Source organism: Symphalangus syndactylus, chromosome 14 (genome assembly GCF_028878055.3).
Source record: "Symphalangus syndactylus isolate Jambi chromosome 14, NHGRI_mSymSyn1-v2.1_pri, whole genome shotgun sequence".
In the NCBI taxonomy this organism is placed as follows: domain Eukaryota; kingdom Metazoa; phylum Chordata; class Mammalia; order Primates; family Hylobatidae; genus Symphalangus; species Symphalangus syndactylus.
Genome location: NC_072436.2, coordinates 18,793,171 through 18,813,807, shown reverse-complemented (window position 1 = coordinate 18,813,807; position 20,637 = coordinate 18,793,171). Strand labels below are relative to the sequence as shown.

At 45.2% G+C, this 20,637-nt stretch overlaps 1 long non-coding RNA gene across 2 annotated transcripts in view; it reads right to left on the bottom strand.

Annotated features, from left to right (window-relative positions):
* LOC129461917 (uncharacterized) overlaps positions 1-20,637 on the bottom strand; it is a 34,413-nt gene that overhangs the window by 3,711 nt on the left and 10,065 nt on the right. The gene's annotated exons all lie outside the window — the stretch shown is intronic.

Below are 20,637 nucleotides of genomic sequence, written 5' to 3'. Positions count from 1 at the left end.
TCCGGGACTACACTCCTGTCTTCCTGCCTTTCCACATTGATCTGCAGCTTCTAGAGAAGACTGAGCAAAGAGATGTTGGTGTCTTTTTCAGGGAAGAGGAATGTCAAGGAGAGAGGCCAGCAGATTTTTTTTAATCTCTATTCACCTGTCACTGTCTAGCCTGCCGTTGTGGTGGGTGAAGACAACACTTAGGGATTCTAGTGCTAGTAGGATACAAACAACATTTCTATTTTGTTATTAAGTAAAGAAATAACACTCTTTATCAACCTGCTCCTTCCTGGCGTGCAGAATGACTTATAGCTACGGTAAATGGTCGCTCAGGAACTCATAGCACATACCCACTTCCAGGTAGCTTCAGCTGAGCATTCAGCACAACACAGCATAAGGGCTAACAGTGAGCAGAAAGCCCCAAAACTCAGCACCTGTCTTTTTAGTATCTCATAGAGAAAAATAAATGCAAGAAACATACCTCTGGATTGAAAGTGGGGAAAGCATGCGGTCTTCTGAGGTTAGGGCCAGGCTGCAGCAACAGCTGTGGTTGGCTGGACTCCCTGACACCAAAGAAGAAAATGCCGTGTGCTTTCAAGGAGCCTTCTGGAGTACTGAGCTAGGACATAAAAACATTCAACTGCTCTTGCCATTTGAATGGGGAAATACATGGTTCTAGGCCTGTAGCAAGAGAAGTGGTGCATTCCACCCAGCATTCTCATTCTAAAATGCACATTGGATCATGTCTGTCTTCAGCTTCATGGTTTTCACTGGTTTTGGATGAATTGCAAAGTCTTTAACATCGCAGAGAAGGCTTTTTCTGGTCTGACCCCAACCTATTTCCCCAGGTTTATCTCTCACTCCATCCCATACCTGCACTGACCTTCAGTTTTCCAATTATCTTACTGACCTGCCATTCCCAGAACCCACCATGTTTTCTCTTATACCTGGATTTTGCACATGCTGTTCCCTCTACCTGGAACATATTTTCCCGACCCATCCATTCTCTGGCTAACTGTTCCTGGACTAAAAAGCATATGACAGAAAACAAACAGTAGCAGCCGTCAGCTGACAGTTTTTGCATTATATTAATATTTTCTTTCTCTGAAGCTCCAGAGACCAAAAATGTACGAAACAACAAATCAAGCAACCTCATATGGTAAATAATTTTTCACCAATAAATGTTAAATATAGTTCATATATGCTTATATTATACAAGTCTTCTAGGAAGACAGACATTAACGATGCAAATTTTAAAGTTCATTTCTTTAAAAAAATCCATGTATAATATTAGCAGATTATTCTTTTTGGAGTCAGATATATGTGGCTTTGAGTGTCAGCACTGTCACTTACTAGCAGCATGATGTTACGCAAATTATCAACCCCTTTGTGCCTCAACCTTCTCATCTGCAAAGTGGAAATCATCCTAGCACTTGCCTGATGGACTTCTTGTGAGGATCAAATGAGATGATAAGAATGAAGTGCCCTGTGCTACTTACCAGGCATGCAGTGTACTCAGTCAACTCAATGAATGATCACTGTTACCATCTTCATTGTTGTCCTCATCATCATCAATATGTATCAACAGCCCTGCTGCATCTTTCTCTGGTGGCTCCTGGTGCTTTAAAACTTGATATGCTGATTCCATTCTGCAGCTACCAAAGCCTTTTGGGGGTTAACCTAACCTTGATCACTCCTGACGAGCATCCAACCACCACCTTCACCTTGGGCAACAGGAAACTACAGGGCTCTTCTCAGGTGGTTATTCCCAGGAGGGGGAAACTTACTAAGACATACCAGAGGTCCTAATCAACAGAATAATTAAAGAGAGAGGCAGCCCTCTTCTGCAATCCCTGACATCTAAAGAGTCTGTCGCCCTTTTCTAAGCCTATTCACATTTGTATGCCCAACTTGAGGGAACCGGGGCAGATATTACTCTTCTCATCATTTTAAAATGAGGAAACTGAGGCAGTTAAAGGCAAGCTGCCCAAGCTCACACAAGTGAACTGTTCAGCTCTTTCTTCAGATTACCCCATCCCATGCCCACTGTGCACACACCCTGAGCAGCAGCCCCTAACCTCAATATCCTCTACCCTTCCCAGAGGCGCCACCAGCTCCTTTACACAGTTTAGTTTTCCCTTCTCCCGACAATGGCCGTCTGTAAGAGGCCCTAGGTGCCTGGAATTTGAAATTGTTTTTCTTCCCTCCCTTCCTGAGGACCAGATTGTTCCTAAGCTCCAGGCTGCCTGGCCAGTGCAGGCCTGACTTGCTGGCACCTAGGGTTGCATTAAGGATATGGATTTGTTTTTGCAGGACTGCTCATGAGCGATGGAGTGCTGGCGTTGGCTTCCTTCTGAAAGGCACATGGCAACTAGGCATGTATTTGCAGGGAAGGAAACTTCAAGAATAAACAGAAAATACACACACTCCACATCCTGCCAGCCAAGCCCCAGCCTCCCCAGCTCTGACAGGTGATCCATTCTGACTTCCTTACCGAGACACACACCCAAGCCAACTGAAAGCCTTGAAGCATGGCGGGTGGGAAGGAGCACAAACCCAGATTCTCCACATTCTAGGAGTGGGGGCTTGAAAAACTGAAACAAGGTCCACATCTGAAACCCAGGTAAAGCTATGCCTACCTCTTAGGGTTATTGCGAGAATTGGATATTCTCGCAATATATCAAGCTTATAACATGCCTATAAGCTTATAACATGTTATAACATGTTATAAGCTTATAACATACCTATCCCAGGCCTGGAGAGTGGGTGCCAGGGCATGCTAGCCTTGTCAGCATTCTTTTTGGCTCCTCCAACATACCAGTCTTCTCTACCTCAGGACCTTTGAATGTGCTCTTTTCTCTGCCTAGGATGCCCTCCCCCATCCCTTCTCCTCTCACTCTCTCCTTGTGAATGATGCCCCTCATCCTCCAGGTTCCAGCTTAAATGCCATCTTCTCCAGGAGCCTTTTCCTAGCTACCCCTGATGCAGGAGAGAGCCCCCATCCCACCCCACCGCAATAATTGTTCTCTATATAGTTTGATTTCTTTGAATATTTATTGCAATTTCTAATACTTTTTATTTGCTCTATCTTCCTGTCCAAATTTTAAGCTCCTTGAGGGCTGCTCTCTGCTGTGGCAGAATTTGTGCCTAGAATTTGACAGGGGCTCAATCAAAATCTGTTTAATTAGTAAATAAATGCCTTTACTTTGTGCAGGCTTAATTAGTTCAAGGGAGAGATCAATAACAGCCACTAGAACCCAGAATCCCTGACCCTGTGGGCAATTTTATCTCCAGCTGAGGTAAGATGAACAATAAATGGCAGTGGCAGAAAGAGGCATAGCCAAAAAGGCCAAGAACACTAATGGTCTTATTACCAGAACAGACATTGCAAAAATGCAAACTCTTTATTGTGTGTTCTATAATATGGGGCCAGTATACTACAACAACTGGGCATTTGCCCCCATTTCTGCTTGAGAATCTTCCCTACCTGCATGAATGTGTTGACTTAAAAACATCCAAACCACCTAAGAATTTAACAGCAGACTGGATGAAAAAAATACTGTCAGTGACAAGTTAATACATAGGAATTCACAATTAAGTTCTATCGTACAATACAGATTTCTGAGGGCCTTAGATTACAAACAAATGTGATTCTACACTCAATAGCTGAAAAACTTGCTCAGAAAATAAAATACAAAATTTCTAAACCATTCCAGAGACCTATTTAAAAAGCACAAAATAGTCTACAATAATGATTCGGTTAAGTGCTTTGAAGGTCAGAGTGAGTTAGAGTTAGTTAGGAAAAAATTAAAAGAAAGAGTTTTGGCCAAGGTCTTGAAGAGAGTGATTGAACAGAGATTGGCACCAAAAAATTATAACGTTTTAGAACTGGAAGAAGGATTCTTTTTATTATTAAATATAGCCCACTTATTTACAAATGCAGAAAATGAAGCCCAGTGTTCCCCACCCCCTCACCCAGTTCCTGCAGGAGAAGAGGGTCAGGACATCAGGAGCCAGGGCTCCCAGTCTTTCCACTACATCATCCAGGCCATTTTAGAAGGAGGTGGGGCAACATCTCAGCCAGGGAACCAAAACGAGTGAGCAGGATGTGGCAGTGGCTGTAGCAACAAAACTAGGCTAGGAGTGCAGAGACGTGACAAGAAACGCTCAAAGGTGGACAGAGAGTGGCTGGCGGCCGGTTTCCTCATAGAACACCCTTATTTTTGGCCTGTTGACTTGCTGAGCAGCACCTGAGTCATCCCCCTCGAGGCTTGTAACCAACTCAAATAAAGGAGCTTACACATCACTCCTTTCACTTTGGGCATCGTGGGTGCCCGCCCACCAAATATGTGTTGACTTGCTTTGACTCTGATGCTGGGCCTTTAAGTGTGAGATGGGGGAGTCTGTGTTTGCTACCACCAGAGGGTGTTCTGTTTATGCTAGAAAAGTGCAGAGCAGGAAAAAAAATATATAAACCACCTTTTTATAGATAGCAGGCAGCACTCCTTTTGAATTAAAATGCTTTTGTTAGTGTGGAAAGAGCTGAGCTGGAAGAATGTGTCAGAGACTGGAAGGACAGCACAGAGGTGCCATTTTTACCCTCCCTTTGCTACATCCAAGCATGGTACCATGGGTGTGGTCCCCTTTCTCGAGCTGGAGAAAGAGCCTCCCCAGAGACATTTGGATTCCAGCTCTAGTTTTTAATAGCCACATGACCTTGGGCATGACTTTGACCTCTGTGAGGCACACTCTCCTCTTCTGCTAACGTTTGGGAAAGCATTTCAGCATTGTGCATGGCAAACAGTAGGTGCTCAAAAAAATACCAATTCTTCTTTACTTACTGATAAAAGTAGCCCAAGGGGAGTGGACAGGCTGCATGGAGACAGGAAAAGCAACTCTAAGTGGTCTGGTGGCAGAGAAATGGGAGTTTGGGGAAGACAAATGGGAAGTTCATTTTCATGCTGCTGATAAAGATACTAGAGACTGGGTAATTTATAAAGAAAAGGTTTAATGGACTCACAGTTCCATGTGTCTGGGGAAGCCTCACAATCGTGGTGGAAGGTGAAAGGCACGTCTTACATAGTGGCAGCCAAGAGAGAATAAAAGCCAAGTGAAAGAGGGAACCCCTTATAAAACCATCAGATCTCATGAGACTTATTCACTACCATGAGAACAGTACAGGGGAACTGCACCCATGATTCAGTGACTCCCACCAGGTCCCTCCCACAACACGTGGGAATTATGGGAGCTACAATTTAAGATGAGATTTGGGTGGAGACACAACCAAACCTTATCAATAGAGCACTGAGGAATTGTCAAATCAGGAAACAAACCCAAAAACTTCTAAAGAGGAAGAAATGGGGCCATGGTTAGAAATGAAGAGCAAGGTTCAGAACACTTGGGCATGCAGCCCAGTACCACCAAGGCAAGAGCATTTGAGCGAGTTCTATTCCCTCTTTGGATCTCAGCATTTTCAATAAAAATAAGGAAGTTTTAATATTGATCGCTGAGGGTCCTTATAGCTCTATGGTTCAATGGTGTCATACATGACCACGGCAAAGGGGAGAGGCTGGAGCAAAAGAAACTCTTCCCTGGTTGTCTTTCTCATCAAGGACAGAAGCCAAATAGACAATCACATCAGGACCTAGTGGACTTAATGATCCTCAGAATAGTGTCAAAGAGATAAAGGTGAAGTGCACTATTTTCAGCCCAGAGGGTCTCCATTCTTTCCAGGTTCCAGCTATATTGGGGGAAGTTGTATGGGAGGCATACTAAAGGGAACAATCCAGTCTATCACAAAAGGCCCTGAGACTGGACGACGTGGTAAGAAAATCCATTAAAACTGCCTCTGGCTTTGACCATGTTCGCCTATAAATTAAGCTCCGGTACCTAAGCCATTTTCTCTTTCCTGCCCTTCCAGGGTGAAGGAAGAGAAGCTAAGAGGATGAAATAGGAATTCAAAGTGCAAGTCCATCATACCAAAAAGCTGTCTCAATTATATCCTGACCCCTTTTAGTAATGTAGCCAGGGGTGTGCTTGCAGTTGGTTTAGTCCCCTGACATTTCACCACCTCCAAGATAGGCCTGGGACTGCTGAGACTCCAGTGGTAACCAAACCAAGGATCCTGAGAACTTCCCAGTGTCCAAGATGGCAAACAAAAGAACATGAATGTTGTTTGGGTTGGGTAAGCTGATACTGCTCTTCCTTTCCAAACTATCTGGGTCTGTGGAAGCTGGATATATTAGTTTCTGAAGTTGCAATTACAAGGGACCACAAACTGGGTGGGGGTAGGTGGGGAAGGGGTTAAAATAACAGAAATGTATTTTCTCAGAGTCCTGAAGGCTAGAAGTCTAAAATCAAGGTATCAGCAGGGCCGTGTTCCCTCCAAAGGATCTGCTCCATGCCTCTCTCCTGGCTTCTGGGAGCCTCAGGCATTCCTTGGCTTATAGATGCTTCCTTTCAATTTCCCACCTTCTCATAGGGTTTCTTCTATCTCATCACAGCATCTTCCCTCTGTAAGTGGCTGTATCTAAATTCTCCCTTTTTATAAGGATATGAGTCATATTAGATTAGGAGCCCACCCTACTGGCTGGGGTAATTGAGCTATAGCCAAAGATGAGTATGACCTCATCTTAACTAATTATATCTGCAATTACCCTGTTTCCAAGTAAGGTCCCATTATGAGGTCCTGGAGGTTAGGTCTTCAACATCTTTTCGAACACAATTCAACCCATGACAATGGGCTTCTGTCATTTATGATCAAGGGGTCAAGATTTGAAAGTAACATTCCTGAAAGATTAAAGACCGTGAAGATATACTCCTTGTCCCCAGTGTCCCTTCACCAGAAACAATACATTTTGCTGGACATGAACACAAGCAGTTCCAAGCCAGATACTGGCTTATAATCTCTCTCTCTCTTCACCCAGCCCACAGCTAACTCCCCCATGAGCTGCCAAACACTCATTATACATTCTCGTCACCAAGAAATGTCACTGGAATGAATCTACACCAAAGCTGTTTATGTGACTAATAAACCTCCATTACGTTGCATCCAAGTAGGAGTAAAATTTATATTCTACTCAATGAAGGAGGGCTTTCTTGGGGGAGGGAATCACAGATGGCTGGGAATAGAGGCGGGCATTTAGAAAAAGCCAAATATATGAACAAATACCAACACTGCAACACTGTAAAGGTATCTTGTATCAAGTTGGGAACTGTTTCTCCAAACCTCCACACACACACACAAAAAATTCAAACTAGAATACTTTCGGGGCTGGCGGGGGAGAAGGCATCCCTTTTTCTCCTTCCGTGGGTTCAGGTACAGAAAGTTGGGGGTAGTTATAAAAAAGGCTCCATCACTGGTGTCTCCTAACATATTATTTCTATATTAGTATTATCAGGCTCGTTAGCCAAAGACAGATGCCGAACAAAAAGCTGATCACATTTCCCAATCTTATTTGCAAACAAGCGTTCATTTCCTACTTATCAAGGCACAGTGCGGGTACTTTGTCCATTCAAATCATTGTCTTAAGCCAGTGATGCAAACCAATGAGCAAGTTTCACCCCAGCCAGAGCCTGGACGCTCAATGTCATTGAACTCAAGGAGCAGATAATTAGTATTGAAAGGTGTGATTGCAGCCCAGTCGGCCAGGTAATCAGCCTCTGATTTCTCTTCAGGACTCTAGACCAATTGGAAATCTTAGCCCTAGAGGAGGCTGGAGGGAATTATCCTGGAAGTGTAGTATCCCTTTTCAAATATAAACACCAATTACACCAGCCAGTTAGCCCTTCCTTGCTCAGCACACTTGCATTTCAGGCAGCGATTGGAAGGGACCCCAGCTCTGCCCAGGCAGCTGTCTCCCAGCCTCGGCTCCCCAGGGCTCTTCCATCAGCTCACTAACATCTTCCAAGACTGTCGCAACCTTGAGATGTCTCTGCAGACTGAGCCTCCTCATCTCGGTGCTTGTTTTGCAAACATTTGGCTGCTTCATGGGAACCTGCCTCAACCTGAGGCCTGAGCTCCCTCTTGGCTGGGATGGTGAAGTCTTCTTGAGAAGGGCTGATCTCTTTTCTGATCACTCAGATCAGATGGCTTGGAAGTGACAAAGTGAAATGCATCTCTCTGCCATCCCTTCAAAGATGGAATGCCAGTTCTCCGTTCTCAGCAGCCAACAGCCAACTTTGATGTAAAACTTGGTTGAATATTTAAATGGACGCTCACATTGGAGCAAAATTTTTAGGAAAGTAGCTAAAGGTTCAAAACAGGTCCCCAGTCTCCTTTCTGACCCTGGGTCGCCCCTTCTCTCTGGACAGGGATGCCATCTGACAGTCAAGATACATATGGAAATGTAGTCGCTTCTATATCAAAGAATGCTTTCTCCATTTTCTTTACGGTGCTTTGCTTTAACCAAATTCACAATGGCTAACATAGTTAGACAGCAAAATAAACATGAGTGGCCATAAAACGCTGACTCTTCCAGACTCTGATGGAGGCTGTGCAGCCAGCTACCCGCCCCTGGACTCGGAGGGAGGGCCTAGTGTATAAACAAAGTTTGCATGCAAGACTCCATGTATTATCAACATATCACATTCAGGCTCCTGCCAACCCCACAGCAGACACATAACTCTACATTATGTAATGTGTAAATCAGCAAGGCTTTGAGAAAAGTGGCTTTTTGTTCCTTAGAACCTATCTTCCACCTAGGGTAGATGTCCTCCCAATCAAGCCAAGCAACTCTCCGTGGCCACCCCCCAGGCCAGGGGCTCAGAGCTTCAGGCCACTGCTGCTCCTTCTTTCTTCTAGAAAGTGCTGAGCTTTGGAACACTGGGCAAAGGCCTTCTTGCCTTCTAAATAAGCCTTCTCTTGCTTCCATTACACATACCTTTTTCTCCCAACATTTTATTATGAAATTTTTCAAATATCCAGAAAATCTGAACCACTCCTGAGACCTATTTTTAAGTTATTACTCTCTCGTGAATGGCTCTTGAATTCTTCTCCTTTTCTCCAAGTAACATTTTTCAAGATACCTGTTGTGGGAAACATGTGGCATGGGATATCAGTGCCCCACATGGCTGCTCAAGTTGTAATCCAGGGCTTCTCTCGGTTTTCTTTCAGAGATGAGAAGAGTGCAGGCTTCAGTTACAGACAGACCGGGGTTCTTCCTAGCTAAACTCTGGATGTGTTTCTTTACTGCTCTCAGCTTGAGCTTGCCTTCAAATGGTGGTGGGCATGACAACCAATCCAACTATCCTGTAGTGAGCACTTATTAGATGCCAGGAACTCTCCCACATGACACCCAGGGGCTCTCATCCTCATAGTAACCTCAAAGGGAGGCACTAGTGTTATCCCCCATTGTAGATAATCAGGCTGGAAACCCAAGCCTACTGCCTATGGTGCTGTAGGAAGCACGCAGAGTGTTTATGACACACTTAGCACAAAGCCTTCACTCATAGTAGCTTTTCAACAAAGAATTCAAGGATTATTCGTATCAATAGTGGCAACATTTTTGCAGGGGGCACCCAATCAGCACACAATTATAGCTGAGAACACAGACTGTAATAAGCGCTTCTCATTGTCCTGGCCTTCTACACGCCATTCTTTTAGCATCTGAGTTTGTTATCAGTGGCCTAGCACTAATGGCAGCACCCTTAAACCAAGGCTTTACTTGGACAGCAATTTCCTGTGTAGCTGGCAAAGCCTCTTCTGCAAAGCAGTGCTTTGAGTTCTGATTTTTAATTCCGAACACTGCATGGTATCGTTGTGATAATAGGAAATGTTGAAGTGCTGTCATTAGGTACTTCTACGTCATATCAGATAAACAGAATTCAGACATAAGCACTCACTAAGGTATACCTTTATTGGATGGATCATCTTTTTTTTTTAAGTGATGGAAATATATCAACTCTAAACTCTGTCCATATGCTCTACTGTAAACGTGGCTATTGGCATGGTGAAAGTATTTCCAGACTGGTTCATCCCTCTTCTGTTCACTTCAAAGATATTTTCCGCAGTGGTTGCCATACAAATTCTAAACCCTAAAGATTCTGGGGCTGGTGCCCCATAGATGATTAGCTCTTCTCTAGGGTAAGAGCTAGGGTAAGAGCTCTAGGGTAAGATGGACTACCATCTTTCAGCCCAGAAAGCTCTTGACTGCCTCCAACCCCTCCTTCATCCTAAGCTCCTCCAAACTCACTCTAAACAAACTCTCCCACAAGGAAGCCTGTGGAAGATCTTTACAGTAAGTATCCTGGCTTTGGAAAAGGACAAAGAAAGGGCGAGCAGACACTGAATTTTGGTGAAGAACTTTCTTTGAGCAAGAGGTAGAACTGAAGCACAGAGAACATGGCATAGCTTTTCTAAAGTCGCAGACCAAGTTGGTCAAAAGAAAGAGAGAACCCAGGAGTTCGGAATCCAGAGTGCTACTGTGCATTAGATCAGTAATAATTTCCATTAGCAATAAGTCCAGAGACCTTGGAACCAAAACAAGTCCAACTATAGAGCAAATGTTTTGGGGGGAAAAAAATGGAAAGCTCCCTAACGTCATCATCTTTCTCATGGGGATAAAGTTTCAGATACACCAAGACAGGACACTTTATAAGTCGGATAAATTGTGTATCCAGAATAAGAATGAAGAGGTATATGCTGCATCTTCACCATTAATAGTTAAAGAATACAAGCTGGAATTTGGGGAGTGTTGAGGCTAGAGTTTGGGAAAAAGATTCCCAGTCCAGCAAAGGGACAAAGAGCTACAGAAGGAACAGAATACTGACTGATCCAACAGTGAAACTCTCCCCAAAGGAGAATTACAGGCAATTCCAGAGCTATAGCTACACAAATACGATTCTTGCTGAAATCTAAAGAGAAGAAAGAGTGAAAGGTGAAGAAGGATGAGATAAGGTAGTAGGATCCACCAGGAGCCCACATACATTCTTGACAATTATAATTAAGGACTTGCTATTGGGACAGACAAGCCTGCCAAGACATCTGGTCACATTGATCCTCCTTTGGGCTATGGAAGTTCACCACCAGAGGTAGACGTGTCATTGCAGAGAAACAATCAAGGATGAGGAGAGAAAGGGATGTTTGAGGTGGGCTGGCAGCACAACTTTGTGGACTGCCCTTTTTTTTTAACAAACCCACAGAACTCTGTGGAGCCAAGTGTTCTTCACGCTAGGCCAGACTTTCCTACCCCACCTTGGGGGTCTGCCAGTTTTTGCTGGCTCCCTCTCCAATGTCAAGCCTTCTTGTGAAGTGACTGGTGCTTCCTGCTTCCCATCACACCCCCGACCCAGACACGCCACCTCTCCCTGGGTATCCGCCCTATGGCTCAATGAAAGGGAGCCAAGGGGCTCTTGAGGACAGAGAAGCCCCTGTTCAGAAGAGGAGAAAAAGAACAGGGTCACTTCCTTCCCTGTTTTCTAGGTTTCTTCCGCCTTTTTCTCTTCCCACCGTCCCCTCCCATGGCCGCTGCTCCTTGGCCTTGATTCAGCACTGCATTCCTGCTTCTTTGTGTCCCAGCCTCCAAGCTTGCAAGGCCGTGGGGATGTTCAGAGAGTTACAGCTCCAAGAAATTCTCATCTCCATAGACCTGTCTACCCACCTCCCACCTGGGCTCCAGAGAAACAGCCAACATTCCTTCAGTCCCACAGAGAAAGGGTGTGACTCGAATTACTCAATGAAGCCTCCAAGCCAGCCTCTTATGCCCCCAAAACAATAGAGTTGTATTTTTCTTGGACTTCATTCATTTTATTTGGTTTCTCCTTTGATTAGCAGAAAGAACTCCTTTCCCTCCCTCTCCCTACCACCACTTTTCTTAATCCACCAGCTTCACTCTTCCGGTAGAACCCAACCCCCCAGCCCCAGTAGGGTGAAGCCTTGGATCATGAACTTGAGTGACGTTAGCGAGCTTGAGAAACACCATCCGCCATCCACTTCTCCTGGGCTTTCTCACACGTGGGAATCATCTCTTGGGAGTCTGCATCCCATCTCTGATCTGTTTGTTTTGGATGCTAATCCCAGAACGCTGGGTGAGGTGTTAGGCAGACTGACCTTTCCTGTTTTCTGAGTCAGTGATCTTAGATCACTAAGTCAGGTGCTAAGTGTTGAAAATTAAAATCAATGTGTGGGGACTGCAAGAGGGAGAGAAGAAGGTGGGAACATAGGGTTGAAAGGGGAAGGTGACATCTAGTTTTGGTTGAAACAAACAAAAACCTATCTATCTGCCATAAATCCATCCTCATCAAAAAGAGATTCTGGTAGCTGGTGTCTTGTGTGCCTGTAGTCCCAGCTACTCGGGCAGCTAAGGCAGGAGGATCACTTGAGCCCAGGAATATTAGGCCAGCCTGGGCAACATAGTGAGACTCTGTCTCTAAAAAAAAAGGGGGGGGGGGTTGGAGGGATTGTATGTACTTGGTATGAGGCACACATTATGAAGAATATGATGTGGACATGAGTCCTCCTGACAAATTGCCTCTGAAAAGCTACAGCCCAAGGCAGCTTCCACTCAACCCCAAACAGCCAAATCTTCTGGTATTCAGGGAAGTTTTGATTGTCTACTGAGCTCCTGACGTATGTCAGGCTGTCAGGCTGCAAGGATATTTAAGGAGAATCTTTTTTTTTTTTTTTTTTTTTTGAGACGGAGTCTCACCCTGTGGCCCAGGCTGGAGTGCAATGGCATGATCTTGGCTCACTGCAACCTCCACATCCCGGGTTCAAGTGATTCTCCTGCCTCAGCCTCTCGAGTAGTTGGGACTACAGGTGCGCACCACCATGCCCAGCTAATTTTTGTAATTTTAGTAGAGATGGGGTTTCACCATGTTGGCCAGGATGGTCTCGATCTCTTGACCTCATGATCTGCCCGCCTTGGCTTCTCAAAGTGCTGGGATTATAGGCATGAGCCACTGCGCCCGGACAGAGTATCTTACCTCTGCACCAAGCTAGGGTATTTAAGGCACCTCCAATTCCATTCCCAGCTTCTTTATCAAACAAACAGATCTGATGGAATAACAATGCTAATAATGCCAGGTGTTTGGCTTGGATTGGCTTTTTAAATCCAGCTTTTATCTCAGAGGTCAAAATCCTGAGCAGGCCCAAGACAATGCAGCCTAAACATCTTTAGAAACTCAAGACAACTTCTCATTTTAAATATGAGGAAACTGACTTGTTGAGAAGTGAACTGTTTTACAGGTCACATTAACATAGTTATAGAAACACAGAGGTCACATTTTTGGTCTAAGGCACTCCTGATTTAGAATTACTCCCTGAAAGATCTATGGAGGTTATACCATATTGACAAAAATTGGGTTTTAGGTTTAACCAAATGCCCTACCCATCTGCCCAGTCTTTGTTGCAGGACAGTCTTCAGCCCTCCAATCTCCCATTCCAGCATAGAGCAGGGACTTCCTTCTACTTCAGCATATCAAGCAAAGCAGGCACAATTCTTTTCAACAAGTATCTGTTGAGTATCAGTTTTGTGCAAAGCATTTGCTCAAATCAAATAATAAAAAATACAGAGCCCACTTGTGAAACAAACCGTCTCATCATACTCTTCATAGACACGTTTTCAAAATTCAGCAACTCATCCTTTTTCCTACAAAATTCTGTTCTCAAGAAGAGACAACTTGACTATCAAAGGAAATAAAATATCCCATTTTCTCTTCTCTGGGAGGCAAACACACACACATTTTTATAAAATAATAATTTACCTAGTAGGATTTACACATCATTGATATAAATATACTAGACCTGTCTAAATCTAAACTCCAGCTACACACGAATTTTTTTAAGGCTCCGCAAAAAAGAAAATGAGAAAGGCAAAACTCAACAACACCCTAAAGGAGTCAGATCCTCTTTCTATATTGTCAGGTAATTGTTAGCAGAAATCAGCTGTAATAACAAGCCATTTTAAAGGAATGCCAATTCCATTCCATCCTGCTTAAAGAAGATCCAGAATCCGCCTTTGTTCCTAACCTGGGCAGTTTGGAGAAAATAACAATACCTTCTTTCAGAAACTGTGGGGAATCTGAAAGGTAGGATTCCTGCTCTCCCAGATAAGAGCTGGCAGGAGAGGTGGCCACTGTCAAAGGGAGGCTGGTGTGAGCCCTGGGGTCAGCCAGGAGCACCCTGGAGAGAAGACCAGGACCATCAGAAGGGAGCAAGGTAAGGGGTGCGGCAGGGAGAAAGCGCTTTGCTTTCCGAAACTTAAAAAGGATCTCCACTCTTCAGTGTGGACTTGTGTGCAGCCAAGGCCACCAGAGACTGCAGAACCACCAGTCTCTGGAAACGTCTCCTTCGTCGTCCTGGCTGACGGCATGTTTGCAGTTTGGGACTGTTTTATGCAGCTGATTCCTTCCAAGAGTCTGAGGTTTAGGGTTTGGGTGAGCTTGCTGCTTAGCCTTTCCCCCCTTACCTTTTTATTCACAATTTCCGACACACAAAGCACTTTAAAATATCCATGGAAACCTTTGTGACCACAGACTTAGAACACAGCTATGACCAAGTGTCAGAAACAGGGAAGGCATCCGCGAATGTCCAGCTATGTGGCATGAATGTGTTGCTTTCTCTTTTCCTCATCAGGTCCCAAAAGTGGCATTTGTTTGCAAAGGGCCACACAGACAAGGGCTTTAGCTAGAAAAGCACCACTGCCTGACATGCTGAGTTAAGAATGAAGTTGCCCTTGGGTTGGTAAATTTGGGTAGTCGGATAGCACGCAGCCAGGCCTCTCCTAGCCGTTCAAGAAATGTTTGTGGAATGAATGTGCACTGCTTTTTAAAGAGCATGCTGTCATTGTTAGAACACATTGGACATTTCCCAAGGCAGGAGTTTTAACGTTCAAATTTGTCATTGTTCTTGCCCCCCACTCCCCTCAGCCTTCCTAGCTCCCCGGAAAGGGGCCTGAGCTCAGGGAAAGTCAATAAAATATATTCTTGAACTGACTGATCTTTGTCATTCTCATGAAATCCCCTGTCCTCATTCTGTCTATATTCACTGGAGTCAATTCTTAGCAATGCCCTCACCCCATCCATTCCATTCTCTAACCAATTATACAGGAATATTTGCCAAAAATTAAAAGACTAACCCCAATTGAATTGGAATCTGGCTCTTTCATGGAGAAAACAGTTAAAGAACAATGGAAAGGACACCAAAATACTCGGGGAACCCTAACCCTATCTACCTCATGGTTTTCAGCAAGTCATAACCACCCACCCTGTGTTTTGCCCTCTTTTTTCCTTAAAGGAGCATATAGCAACCCTCTTCCCACCTGTTCTGCATGAGCAAGTTTTCAGCACCAGTGTTTGCTGTACCAAGGAAATGTGTTATCATTCAGACCTGGCTTGAACCAGAGAGTTCTAACCTCAATTTCCCCCAAAAAGAATGTGCCCTTCTTGTACATGGTCCTTCAGCATTAGGGGACAATTGGGAACTCTGGGAAGATGGGGAGAATGGACACAAGAGCAAACAGCTTGAAGCAATGGAGATGCAGATAACAGAAGAAACCACTTGGGTACCACACCTGCTATGGCCTATGCAAAATGCAAGACAACTACGGAGACTCAGAAATTCTCAGCAGGCAGGGCACAGTGGCCCACACCTGTAATCCCAGCACTTTGGGAGGCCAAGACGGGTGGATCACCTGAGGTCAGGAGTTCGAGAGCAGCCTGGCCAACATGGTGAAGCCCCATCTCTACAAAAAAAAAACATATATATATATATATATATATACACACACACACACAACTTAGCCAGGCATGGTGGCACGTGCCTGCAGTCCCAGCTATTCGGGAGACTGAGGCACGAGAATCACTTGAACCCGGGAGGTGGAGGTTGCAGTGAGCTGAGATTGCGCCACTGCGCTCCAGCCTGGGTGACAGAGCAAGACTCTGTCTCAAAAAAGAAATTCTCAGCAGCCCCTCTTCCTTTCTAACCCACTCTCTTCCATTGACAACCTGGCTCAGGGACTGCCATCTCTAAATGTGAACTAACATTGCCCCACAAAACCTGTAGTCCAAAGAAAACAAGGCAAGGCCAGAAAGAAACAAGGCCGTGGTAAACAGCTTCCCCCGATGTGGAACAGAGATGATAACAGGGTAGCCCATCCCAGTTTGTATTGAGTTTTTACATAACAAGCTTCCAAAATTTGGTAGCTATTATTTTATTGTTTCATTGTTGTTGTTAGTGTTGGTTTTTACCCCTTAACACCTACAGCTGTGAGATTTGAGCCAAGTGAATTAACCACTCTCCATCCCATCTTTCCCGTCTGTAAAATGAGGAAAAGAATAAGAACCACCACAAAAGGTTCCTGGGGGCACACAAGGTAATATATCCAGGTAAAGCTCTTAGCAGATTACCAAGCTGATACGAAGGGCTGTGCAAGCACTGCCTTTTATTAGGAAAAGTCAGGCCGGGCATGGTGGCTCACACCTGTAATCCCAGCACTTTGGGAGGCCGAGGCGGGCAGATCACCTGAGGTCTGAGGTCAGGAGTTCGAGACCAACCTGGCCAACATGGTGAAACCCCATCTCTACTAAAAATACAAAAATTAGTCAGGCGTGGTGGTGTGCGCTTGTAATACCAGCTACTCAGGAGGCTGAGACAGGAGAATCGCTTGAACCTGGGAGGCAGACGTTGCAGTCAGCTGAGATGGCGCCACTGCACTCCAGCACTCCGGCTTGAGTGACAGAGCGAGATTTCGTCTCAAAAAAAAAAAAAACAAAGAAATGCCTCCAGGAGCAGAAAAAGGACAGGGTAATAATAGAGGGCCCTGCGCTTCCAAAATGATGAGGACTCTTCCAGGTGTAAGAGAGTGGTGGCATCCAATTTCTGCCTCATAGAGTAAAATGATTTTGAAAATCTGGATCAAGATATAAAAAGGCTGCCACATCCCATAGAGAAGAAAGAAATCCCAACACATAGCAGAGTAAAATAAAGTAACGATCGCTGTGAAACAAACTCAACCCACACACCATTCCTACAAACCCGGGAGAAGAGTCTCATGAAAAGGAAATTAAACAAACGGAGGACACGTTTGATGTGCATGGTTCAAGTCACACTTTGTTCTCTGCTCCTTGGAGACAAAGGCAGCCAAACCCTGATTAGGGGAGAAGGGAGGAGATAAAATCAGAGATGCACTTCACAAAACAGTGGAGTCCCAGTCTCTCCACGTGATGCAAAAAAGAGTGAACAAGAGCACAGGGAGAACAAGAAGACTGTGGAGGAGTGGGCTTGTGGGGTGCACCTGTACCCTGAGTTCCGTGATAGCAGCAGCATGAGGAATTCTGTGTATGCACGCGGCGGCGGGGGAGGCAGGCGTGGCCCCTGAGACGCAGCATCCAGAGATCTGCCTCTCCATTAACTGTGTCACCTTGAGCAAGCAGCCGGCTATTGCCAGAGCTTCTGCTTCTTTAGGTGGAAAACAAAGAGAATAATTCCTTCCCCTCACAGCCTCCTAGAGATATGCAGGGAATAGAGCTGAGGAGTGGATGGAACGGCACTTCAAAAGCGAAAGCAGGAAGCGGCAGCGAGGAATGTGTATTAGTGATGGAATCATTTGAGAAGGAACAAGAGCAAATGAGTATGTGTGCTTTGGAGTGTCGCATGTGTGTGTATGAGAGAGCCAGAGGGAGAGAATGAATAGGCGTGTCCTCCCAGGATTCCCCCACGTCAATGGGTGATGGTGCAGTGTGCGAACGGGTGTTTATTCAGGGGAGACTGCGTAGAGCTGTGATCACTGAGTCCAGGCAAAGGCTGGTTGCAGGGGAGAGGCATAGAGGCCACAGTTGTGGGTGGAAGCTGACAAAACAGAGAGAATACAGGCTCTAAACAGACAGGGGGCCAAAACCAAGGCTTCTCCTCCCCAAGCTGACACCTCACACTTCCTACATGTGGTGGCTGCCCACGGGCTGGAAGAGAGTGCCTCTCCAGTGACCCCTCAGTGCATCACCCCACCCATCTGAGCAACAGGTTTCACCCAGAAGTAGCAAAAAGCTACGGCACTTTTGACATTTAATAACTAAGTAAATAGCTGTTGAAATGAACCCCGCCCATCCTTCCCCACCCCCAAGCCAATGCAACAGTTCCTGAAGCTAATGTTTCTCTCCTCCTCCTGTCCTCATTTTCCTTTTCACCTCTTCCTACTCCTCCTCCTTCTTCTTCCAAATAAATCACAGTTTGGATTAGGGGCAAAAGTAGTCGCGGGTGATTTTGTTTCTCCAGTGCCCCGGGTCAGAGGATGCAGGGTCAGAGGCACGAATGATACAGACAACACACACCGTGTACACTCACTGCCATTCTCGCTTCCCCTTTAACTCCCACCCCTCCCCTTCTACAGGAGGGCCTGGGAAGGGATTTGTGCTTCTGGGGCTCTGGAGACTGCAGTCCCTGGGGCCATCTGGGAGTGATTAGCCTACAGATTTCAGGTAGCTCCAGCCACACGTGCAGCCCACATGACACCCACTAATTCCATACCCACAGCTCTCCTTCTCCAAACAAACAGCAGCACGGTTTGCAGAAAGAAGAAAATGCCTTCCCAAGAGGAGCTGCAGAGAAAGGCCAGGTCATAATTGTCTCCTAGGCACCAACTCCCCACAACCACCATTTCCGCCCACCATTCATTCACCAGTCAGCCACACCACCACCAGGGCTCATCTGTGAAAGGGCTGTGCATTGAACTTAGGAAAGCAAGCAAAAAAACCAGGAAGAAAAAAAATTATTTTCATTGTCTATTTGGGCAGCAAGGTCTGGGGGTTTTAGAGGTTCTGATATGTTAATAATGATTTCAGTTTGCGGTTTGATTGTTTTCTCAAAACCTGTAAATCCAGGCCAGAAATCTATAAAGCTTGCAGTCTGAAAGCTTTATATCCATCATTCCAAATATTCTCCAAAGGAGATCTACAACACTCTTTCTTATGGAAGGAAGTCAAGGCCAGGCACGGTGGCTCATGCCTATAATCCCAGCACTTCGGGAGGCCCAGGCAGGAGGATCACTTGAGCCCAGGAATTCGGGACCAGCCTGGGCAACATAGTGAGACCCCATCTCTACTAAAAATACAAAAAATTAGCAGAGCATAGTGGTGCGCACCTGTAGTCCCAGCTACTAAGGAGACTGAAGTGGGAGGGCCACCTAAGCTCAAGAAGTCACAGTTGCAGTGAGCTGAAATCACACCATTGCACTCTAGCCTGGGCGATGGGAATGAGACCCTCTCTCAAAAAAAAAAAAAAAAAAAAAAATCAGAGGGTAGGAAATTTATAGGAAGGTGCCAAGACAAGGACAGATTCCCTTGTAAGTGGCATAAGGAGCCATCTGCCAGACACATTTCAAAGGGAGCTTTAAGGACATTCCATCTAAGTGATCAAGATGTCCCACCGTGTGCCTAATGGCTGAAATTCTACCATTAGGTATTCATTGCTTTGGCTATATTTTAGCATTCATTCCCTACATGAACATTTATTCAGCAGATTCTATGTGGTACACAGACTGAGGATACAAAGAGGATAACACTACGTGCTTTTCCTTGAGGAGATCACATTTCAGCTGTGGACCCCATATGCACAATAGAGGCCTGAACAAAATGTTATAAAAACACAGAGATAGGAGCCAATAGCTTTTCCTGGGGAGTCCTCAAATTTTCACAGAGGGGTTAGCATTTAAACTAGATCTCTACCCCTTATTTAAGTCTCATTGCCTCTTAGAATGAGAACATATGAAGCCTTAGTAGTCATTTACTCCATAGTCTGAATAAGCCTCACATCTTTCCCAAGGTAAGATAGGTGCGGGCAGCTTTTATCTGGGACAGACACCTTTCCCTGAAAAGGAGAGTTGCAAGAAAGGACTGAAAGAAAGCCTTCCTAGTATATGAAAAAGAAAAGTGAAGATGAGGTATAAGTCAGCATATAAATCCAAGATTTTTCAGAATCGAGAACTGAATCTTTTCTCTGCACTCATTATTTTATTTTATTTATTTATTTATGTAGAGATAGATTCTCACTCTGTCGCCCAGGCTGGAGTGCAATGGCACAACCTTAGCTCACTGCAATTTCTGTCTCCCGGGTTCAAGCAATTCTCCTACCTCAGCCTCCTGAGTAGCTGGGATTACAGGCATGTGCCACCACGCCTGGCTAATTTTTGTATTTTTAGTAGAGACCGGGTTTCACCACGATGGCCAGGCTGGTCTCGAACTCCTGACCACAAGTGATTCGTCCCCCTCAGGCTCCCAAAGTGCTGGTAATATGGGCGTGAGCCACCGCGCCTGGCCCGAACCCATTCTTAAGTCTCCAAAACAACTTCACTAGCACTTCCTGGTTTGCCTGACTAAATATCAAAATGCTTCGAGCAGAAGTGAATTTGGAGTGGCAAATCCCAGAGACAGGAGAAGGGAATAGGTGAGTTTGTATTCTATCCTCTGCCCAGACTGTGCAGTCCACTTGGCTGAGAATCCTATAATAACCCAAGAGTTGGCTGAAGTAGGCCTTGGGCCTAGCTGAACTGAGGAAGGTGAGCTTAGAGGCAAATGTCCCTGCTGATACCACCCTGAAGCCCTGCTTTCCTCAAACCTAAGTTCCTGGAGGAGAGTCAGAAACCAGAGAACCATTTAAGTGCCAGGAAAATACAAAGCAATTAGTGACTTTTGCTTTAGGCAGAATCTAAAGGGGAA